This window comes from Centruroides sculpturatus, unplaced genomic scaffold (genome assembly GCF_000671375.1).
Source record: "Centruroides sculpturatus isolate CEXI.00-Female unplaced genomic scaffold, Cexi_2.0 scaffold1410, whole genome shotgun sequence".
In the NCBI taxonomy this organism is placed as follows: Eukaryota; Metazoa; Arthropoda; class Arachnida; order Scorpiones; family Buthidae; genus Centruroides; species Centruroides sculpturatus.
The window spans coordinates 191,750-199,267 of record NW_019392624.1 but is presented as its reverse complement, the minus strand read 5'-3'; the positions used below and the strand labels follow the sequence as shown (position 1 = coordinate 199,267).

Here is a 7,518-nt window from a genome sequence, read left to right as displayed (position 1 = left end):
GTTGTTGACAGTTCAGTGCTTTCTTCTAGAGTGACTTGACAAATGCATATACTTTGATTAGAAAAAATGGGAAGAATATACCAGAAGATGAAGTATATGCAAAATTGGAGACAGAGTTCAAGATTCAAGAAAATGAAAATCGTACAACTGTCATGAAGTGGAAGGATAAATAGGAAGTTTTCTAATTATCTACCAAACATTCAAGCACTCATTACTATTATTATTATAATATCTAGATTCAAGCACAGTGTTAACGATACAATGTACTATATGAGTGCATTTTGTGATGATTGCAGCTTTTAAATTTGTATGATGTTTTATTATTAGAATATGCATTAGTTTATATCTATGTTCTTCTAACCTGAAGATCACTGTTTAAAATGGAAGAAAATATTTGTTTTGTTTTAAATTAATAATTTTTTTGCTGGTTTATTGGTTTGTTGGACCTAATGACTGCTTACTCATTGCTATTGACAAAGACCATAAAATAGTATAAGAAATTACCTATTGAATTACTACTGAATATTGCACTTGTAAATGGAGCATTACTTCAAAAATCATCAACTAATATGAATAATATATCTGTGTGAACGTTCAATTCAGGAAAGCAACTGTTCAGTATATTCACAATGAAACAAATCAAGCACAAACAGTTTCTGTTTTGAGACTGAGAGACTTGAAACACAAACTTAAACACAAGGAAGGTCCAGTCAGGAAGAAAAATAAATGGTATCAAGGTTGTTGTAAAGCATAAAGCTAATGTTGTGAGTTAAAGCAGAAAATATGCTAAAAAAATAAAACTACAAAAGTGGCACAACTTATTGCTTTAAATACTCTTCCAAGCCACACTATTGTTTGATATGTTTCAACAGAGATCATCATTATTGATTTTCTTATTTCTTTTTAATTTTTAGTTCCTAAAAGTCTTAAAAGCAAAATACATAGAATGCATGCCTGGAGGTGCTTAACAACTTAAAGATATGGCTTTTTGCCAGTCATCAGAGATCCTTGGCAGTAAGCCAATGCTGGTCACAGGTAAACCCCAATAGCAAATCAATGTGTTAATAAAATACATTCTTAAAAATTTTATCTTTTGTTAGTAAAATTAATATTAATTTATAGGGATAATGACAATTATGGTCCCAAGTTTTCTATGGAATCAGTGAAAAATCCCCAACTCCCTCTCTCTCAATAGCCTTGAATGAAACATTCTTCAAAGTGAGAAAAACAAATACATGTAGTCAGTTTAGACTTACAGTTTTTCATTTAATTTTCACCAGTGATTTTGTCATTAAGGTAAGCATTTTGTATGGAAATAAATGGTAAAATATTCCATTTTTTTTAAACAACATTTTTATGCTATGATGAGTACAACCATATACTCAAGAAAAATTTGTTATTATTTCAGTGTTGAAATCTCCATCACTTCCTCATTCTTACAGAACCAAGCTGTTTTCACAGGATAACATGAAAACATTTCATTAAAATTAGTTTTTGTAAAAGTTTTTACTATCAGAAATATTAATAGTAATTAAAAGATTATGCCTTTTGAATAATCCTTCCAAAATTTTAACAATTAGAAAATCAGTTCAAAATTTATAGATATTTTTTTTCCAAATTTTAAAGGTAAATCAAAAATACACTGTTAAAAAAAATTAATGCACCTTGAAGAATATGTCCTATTGCTGTAAGACTTGGCACACACAATGGGTATGTAAAGATAAAAACAGATTATACTCTACTTTCATTGCAAAAGGACTTTTAATTGGAGTGCAGTGGCAACATAATGGTCACATGTTAGCACGGTAAAAGTTTCTCTGGTGACACTACAAACTAATACATGGTTTGCATGAATCAACACTCTAATGTTGCCCTGTGACAGATTTTCCAGATGTTCTGCAATTGCTGAATGCAATTCATTCACATTCTGTGATGGCTGAAACTGCTTTTCATACATGCTAGATTAGTGAGAAGTCTGGGGACTTGAATGCCAATAGAAAGGTATGAATCCACTGGGACACTGTTCTGTATGACATCTGGCATTATCATGCTGATAAACAGCCCTGAAAGGTGCAACATCATAGGCAGTACAATTAGCTGCAGAAAATTGTCAACTTATTTGCATGGTGTCAGAGTACTTTTTAGCAATACTAGGGGAGTTCTATCATAGGAAATGGCTGCTCATACTGTAACCTCTAGTATGATGGCTGTCTGCCATTTGACTACTACAGCTGGATTGGAACAATGACTATGCCTCCTCTATACATGGATATAATATCATCTGTGCCTAGAGAGAAGTATTATTAGTCACTGCCTACACACTATAAAATACCACATAGACACTGTCCAGGATTCCCAGATTGATGACATTCCAAACAGTGCTGCCTGTGTTGGATGTTTGGTGGCAGCTATCTTGGGGAATGGTGGAAATGAAGTCCCATGTCTTCCAGGTGTTACAGAATGGTGCCTCTGATATTAAAAGATGCTTAGAGGAAGAAATGGTCCTTTGGATGAAGGACAGAGATGTGATTACTATTTTAATGGCTGCTCTTTTGCATGACCAACTCTAGCACTATGATGGCTGTATTTTCTAGGCTGAGTTAAAGTAAACATTAAATATAGAGTTTGCAAGAAATTGGCATTCATAAAGTTGAGTAACCCTAATAGATTTAGTTTAAATCACAATCTTCTTGAGTGAGTTAAGTTAAAATTCAGAGTTGATGCTTGTGCAATAGCACTCTCATTTTAAAATGGTAACCTACAGTAGAAAAGAGGAGGAAATGATAGAAAGTTTTAAAAATTTAAAGTATTTGCAATACTTTCAACAACATTTGTGTCGTAATTTCTGTGTAGGAAAAATTATTGGTGAAAGAAGAAATAATTTGGAACAATTGAATGAAAGTAAATTTATTTCTCGATACAATTGGGATATACTAATATACTATGTTAATAATGTATTTTTTCGTACATAATCGGTTATCCGAAAAATTGATTTTCCAAATAACCTCAGTCCCCAATTGATTCAGACAATCGACGCTCTACTGTATTATTATTATTCTTTGTCTTTTCCCATGCATTGCCTTTTATATGGGATCAGCATTTCCTTCTCTAATATGTTTCCTCCATTTCTTCCTATCAATAGTGTCTTCTCTCTTAAGTCCCCTCTGATGCAAGTCTTCCTCCACCTTATCTTTCAACGCAGCCTTAGTCTTCCTCCTTCCGTTCACTACCAGTTTTCCGACCCTCTTTCCAACACAATCTGCACTACTTTGCTCTCAACTTTCACCTCCACTTGCATTCTTGCATCTTCCTGCTCAAGGGACCCATCTTTATAGAACCTCTAATAAATTAAAAAGCCAAATACTTCAGCCCAGATGCAGAGGTGACCCAGTACCTTACAGGACACGGGAACTTCGCATCATACCTGCACTGTTTTGGTAAGCAGATCGATAACACCTGAGATTGTGATGGACAGAGTGAAGACGATGTGCTACATTTTCTCTTCAGCTGCAACAAATACAACCAACAACGTGCAGAACTCTTCCAAGAATGTCTCCAAACAGGACTCAACTGGCCCCCCAATCCTGCAGACATTCTCGATAACAAAAAACTATGGACAAAAATGAAGAATTTCATACGCAATACAAAAAAACTCAGGCCCACAAATTCCAGTAGCCAGCGAGATGAGTGACACAACCACATCCGGACCAATAATACACTGGCTGATATCATTTAAGGTAGGCCGGCTACTCGCCCAATTTGTTCAACCTGCCATTTGACTGTACTGGCATATGCAAATTAGACCCACTGGATTTATATCTGCTAGATTCTTCAATGTTATTAATGCTAAATTTTATAATGTTTTATCTCTTTGTCAACCCAATTTACAGCATACTTTGTAATTGTTGAAACTTTGTATCTGTTACCCCTTTGCTGTACACATTCACTCGCACGCGCAAACTTGTCATGTTTGTTTTTATACTGTTTACTGAACATATTTTGTCTTGTCACTGTATTTTACTTGTTCAACAATTCTGATGCAGACGCTCAGTGATCCAACACTTCCCTTCAATCTTTCCCTATTTTCTTTCCCTCCCTACTTACTATCATTTCCTCTTCTAATTTCAATTTCAACACTTCTAATTTCTTAGAGATAAAGTCTGTGCATATACAGACAACCTCTCTACTCTTCTAATGTAATGTTTATTCAACCTCTAATAAACCTGTTCCTTATTCTATCCTTCCTTGACACTCCACACATCCATCTCAACATTCTCATCTCTGCCACCTCCATCTTTCTTTTCTTGGGCTCTTGTTATTGCCCATGTCTCAGCCCCATATATCATTGCAGGTCTAACAACTGATTTGTACAAATTACCTTTCAGTTTGCAGCTAATTGTCTTGTCACATAACACACCACTCAACTTTCTCCAGTTTAACTATCCACATTGAATTCTGTGTTGCACTTCCAAGTTTAATCCTCCTCCCATCTTGACAAAGGCCCCTAGACAGTTAAAACTCGGAACCATACGAAGTGGCACATTTTGGCTTTTAATATTGCACTTGTCCCTGCCATTCAGACATATAAGCTGTTTTAATTCTGCTAATCCTCATGCCTCTTTCTTCCAAAACTTTCCTCCACTCTTCCAGTTTCTTCTCAGCCTTGGTTTGGGAAGGTTCACACAGCACAATATCATCTGCAAATAGCATACACCACAGAGCACTACACTCATGTCACAAACCAACATGTCCATTATCAGGTCAAACAGATTAGGGCTAAGGGCCAATCCATGATTAACAAAGAACCCTTCTGTAGTGCCCACACTACTATTAACTTGAGTCTCCACTCCCTTGCACATTTCCTTGACAAGCCTAACATATGAGAATTGTCCCAAAAGTAATGCACAGCTGCCTCTAACTTGAAAAATATGTATTGAAGAAGATACAAGTGATTACAGGCTTTCAAAATAATCCCCTCCCTTATCAATGCATGCTTGCCAGTGGTGCAGAAGTACTTGGATTCCGTTCAGCGCCCCCTTCTTATTGAGCATCCAAATCTGTTGGGTCACTTCTCTTCGGAGCTCTTCCAGTGTCGGAAAACGCACCCCTCAAAAGGGGTTCCTTCAGCTTGGGGAAGAGATCAAAGTCAGATGGGCTCAGATCAGGACTATAAGCTAGTGGCGGAGCTGTTCCCAGCCATATTTTTTGAGAAGTTCGATGATCGATGCACTGATGTGCGGGCGTGCATTATCGTGCAAAAACAACACACCACTTTGTAACATTCCTGGGTGCAGTTTATGGATTTTTGGGCACAAGACATTCTGAAGAAAGTTTTTGTAGTATGCTCCAGTGACACTAGTACCTGCCGGAGCTTGATCTGTGGCAATTACACCCTGTTTATTGCAGGCAAAGATCAACATTTCTTTCATTTTTAACTGTTGGCAACAAACTTTTTGTGCTCTTGGCAAACCTGGACTCTTCCAAATGTTGCTCTGAGACTTCGTTTTGGGCTCAAACTCACATATCCAGATTTCATCAATTGCGATGATGCGATCAAGGAAGGTTTCACCTTCATTTTCATAACGTGCAAGCAATTCGCACGCAATTTCCAAACGTGTTGCTTTTTGTTTGGCTGACAAGAGTTGTGGTACCCACTGTGCCACCACCTTTTGTTTGCCTAGCACCTGTGTTAAAATATGATGCGCACTCGTTTTCAAGATTCCTGTCTCCGCCTCAATTTCTCTTACCGTGATTCTCCGGTCTTCGTCAAGCAACGTTGCAATCATTGAAGTGTTTGTGTTGTCAGCTGTTATAGTAAACGCCCGCCCCATGCACAGATTGTCTTTGATGCTTGTTTGACCTTCTCGAAACTTCGTGTGCCACCTCTGTACTGTGCTACAATTCACAGTAAACCTACCACACACTTCTTTTAATGCAGCATGAATTTCAGGCGCTTTTTTACTGCACATTGTTTCAATGCGAATATACGCACGTTGCTCTATTGCTGAAATCTGACCCAATGGACTGTTCTCGTTGTCTTTTTGAATTTTTGGAATTTTTCCTTTAAATGAATCCCACTACCATATGATACCAACATGTTCATAAGACTTCAATCTAGTTTGATCTATTTATTTTAAGCTTTGATCAGCTGTCTACGTTGCCTACAATGCCCACTAGAGCACACTGCGCATTACTTTTGGGACAACCCTTGTATTTTTCTGGAACATTCTTTTCCCTCAAACATCTCTATATCTCTTGCCTTGGTATCCTATCGTATGCCTTTTCCAGATCTATGAACATTATTGCAAATCTTCCTGCATTTCCCTGTGCCTTTCCATCAGCTGTTTCAAAGCAGATAGTCTCCAATCTCGGATTCCTGTCTAATCCTTTTTTCGACAATTTTCTCCCAAATTTTCATAGTATGGGACAATAACTTTATACCTCTGTAGTTTCCACAATCCTGTACATCCCCTTTACCTTTAAAGATTGGTACAAAAATACTCTTCCTCCAATCATCTAGGATCTTCTACTGCCAGAGTTTCTTCATAAGGTCCTAGAGGATATCAATCCTCTCCTTATCCAAACCTCTCCAAGCCTCAACCAGAATCCAATCAGTGCCAACTGCTTTCCCCATCTTCATTTCTCTTAGCACCCTTTCCACTTCCTCTCTGCTAATATCTTGCACCACTCCTTCATTTACCTCTCCATCCTCGTATAGTTCTGGGGTTTTCCTCATTCAATAAATTCCTAAAATATACTTTCCATCTTTCCTTGACCCTTTCGTAATCTTGTAATACCACTCCTTTATCAGCTTAATAGAGGTAAAATCTTTTGATGCCTTATCTCTTCCTTTGGCAATTCCCATCAACTGTCTTTCACCACCTTTCCTTTCGAAAACTTTATAAGCTTCTTCTAAAGCCTTTGCTTTTGCAATAGCCACTGTCTTTTTAGTCATTTTATTTGCCAAGTGGAAAGTTTTCTTACCGTCAGGCCTTCCCATCAAATCCCATCTTTTTTTTGCCTCTTTCTTTTGTTTAACTGTGAATTGTACCTCAGCATTCCACCACCAAAGTTCCTTTCCTTCTGGCAATCTCTTCCCTGAAATTTTCCTCAAAACCTCTTCTCCAACTTTCAAAATGCAATTCAGCAGCCACCATGTTTGCTCACCATCCAGGAACTGAATTTCTTTTAACACTTTTACCTTAAACTCTTTCCTTAATTCCTCCTCTTTCAACTCCACCATTTAATCTTTTGTTCAGTCTGGCTAACACAATTCTTACAATGGCCCATAAGAATGTCACAATCCACCAGAAGAACTGTATGTTGTGCAGCAACACTTTCTCCATTTAACTTACTGTTTCTCACTTCACTCCTGCAGCACAATAAAAAATCAATCTGGCTGGATCTACCTCCATTCATGTAACAAGTTTATTCGCTTTCTTCTCACAAAGTGTGATTTTTGAATAGCGCAAGGTCAAAAGCCAAAGCATGATTGACTAGTCTTTCTCCCTCCCCATT

The 7,518-nt window shown here is 37.2% G+C and overlaps 2 pseudogenes; both read right to left on the bottom strand.

The window, feature by feature from the left end:
• Positions 1 to 3,018: 3,018 nt before the first annotated feature.
• On the bottom strand, positions 3,019 to 5,184 carry LOC111617748 (annotated as a pseudogene).
• A 1,062-nt stretch (positions 5,185 to 6,246) lies between these two features.
• Positions 6,247 to 7,253, bottom strand: LOC111617747 (annotated as a pseudogene).
• Positions 7,254 to 7,518: the final 265 nt, after the last annotated feature.